At 36.9% G+C, this 1929-nt stretch overlaps 1 non-coding gene across 1 annotated transcript; it reads right to left on the reverse strand.

Moving 5' to 3' along the window:
* Window positions 1–1310: 1310 nt before the first annotated feature.
* Window positions 1311–1415, reverse strand: LOC123459658. The gene has a single exon (XR_006636416.1). It is a non-coding gene; the product is annotated as a U6 spliceosomal RNA (small nuclear RNA).
* Window positions 1416–1929: the final 514 nt, after the last annotated feature.

Consider the following 1929-nt stretch of genomic DNA (forward strand, 5'->3'; position numbering starts at 1 on the left):
AATCTGTCCTCTCAGGGCCTCATGTTATTGTGCAAACCTCCCTGATAGGTTCACTATCTATAAAAAAGCAAGATACATTATGTGTAGTTTTGGCAAACAGAGGACACCAATTAAGGTCAGAAATGGTGAGCTCTTGCTCCCCTGATGCCTAGCCTTTTACAGCTACAGAACAATTTTAGTCATGGGTTTAATTAATGTAAGGAAACAGTTTGCTCTCTAAGAACTTCTTCAGCTTCTGTTATCCCATCTGTAACATTCCAAGCACAAGGCATAAGCAGCAGAGGGGCAATCAGAATATGCAAAGTATGTTGCAGGAAGGAAGGGGGTAGGGCTCTAGGACAGGCAGGACAGGCTTGTAGAGGAGAGAGGGCAGAGAGGAGACAAGTATGGCTTGCAACAAGCTTTAAGGATGAATCCTGTTTGGTTCATTCCACAATGATCTTGTCTGTTCCTGTGTACAACTATCATGAAAATAACACACAGATTCCCTTTGCTCATTGATAATGGCTCCTCTCCTTGATCCAACATGCCTGAGAGTTGACATGACACCAGAAAGACAAGCAGGAAAGATGATCGATTCTAAAAGGAATGGCATGTCTTGCAATTTTAATAGCTCAGATAACTTCTCCAACCAATGCAGAATCTTTCTGAGAAAATAGTGGGCCTCATTAATGCCTGGCCTACAGACTTCTCATTGTTTTTACTTGTGCTATTTCTTTGCGTGTGGGTATAGAAGCAATAAATTTCCAGGGAAATGAAACTCACTTATCAGATTTCCCAGCATCAAGTTTCATATTAGGAATGAAAAAAATCAGTCTAACTGGACTCAATATAGCTGTAAACCAATATATGTAAGCCGTATCAGAGATTAAGCCTTTCTCGTTGCATTTATAAGCTTCCCATTTCAGTCTGGAAGGAATAACAATTTTCCTAGCTGTTATTTAATGATGCAAAAATATTCCTTAAAATAATAAACCAATTCAGGCACCTTCCAAGGGAATAACCAGTGTTCTCTTTAGAAGAAAAGCATAAATCAAGTGAGTACATTTTCTACTAAAAATATATAATCTAGAAGAAAATACAATTGAAGACAATGTCTTACTTTTTAGAGATGCTAGTAAAAGTTCCAGGAACCAGTTTATGAGGCAACTTGTGTCACATTTAGAAAAAAAAAATAACTTGTTAATCCAGCTTTTGTTTTATAAAAAATTAAGTTCAAGTCTCAACAAGTACAATTTGCTTAGCATTACTTCAATTTGCTATTCAGTACTTTCATTTTCTAACACCTTTGTAGTTTCTGTTTAAAAAAAAAAATAAAGGAATGCTTCACGAATTTGCGTGTCATTCTTGTGCAGGAGCCATGCTAATCTTCTCTGTGTCATTCCAATTTTAGTATATTGCTGCCAAAGCGAGCACTATAGTTTCTTAAATTTAAAAATGCAAATATAGAGTTATCATGAAGCAAAACAATAACAACCAGAAATGATTTGATGTTTCACATTCTGCCATGAGTTTGGTGAATGAAGGATGACGTGGAGGCACTGTTATTATCAGTATCTCTACTTAATGTCTGAGTTTCAATAAGCATACACACACAAGCACAAATACATACAATAAAAACATGCTCAAGTTATTCTATATACTATGTATGGCTAAAATTCTAATTAAAGAAGTTATCTATGACTCTACATTTAGCAACATGCAAAGTGAGTAATTATGCTTTTGAGAGAAGCTACAAAACCAAGCACTGGCAATTGTGGAAGAGTGTTGCATGGGCCAGCAGCTATCACACTTAAACCAAGGACAGATTGGCAGGGAGCAGAGGGGAGATCAGAATATAAAACCGCATGTGGCTCTTAACCAGTGCTGTCCACAAGCACTCTGAGTTGTGTTGTTTCTAAGTGATGGTTTCAATGTATAGTGCAAAAG

This window comes from Jaculus jaculus, chromosome 3 (genome assembly GCF_020740685.1).
Source record: "Jaculus jaculus isolate mJacJac1 chromosome 3, mJacJac1.mat.Y.cur, whole genome shotgun sequence".
Taxonomy (NCBI): Eukaryota; Metazoa; Chordata; class Mammalia; order Rodentia; family Dipodidae; genus Jaculus; species Jaculus jaculus.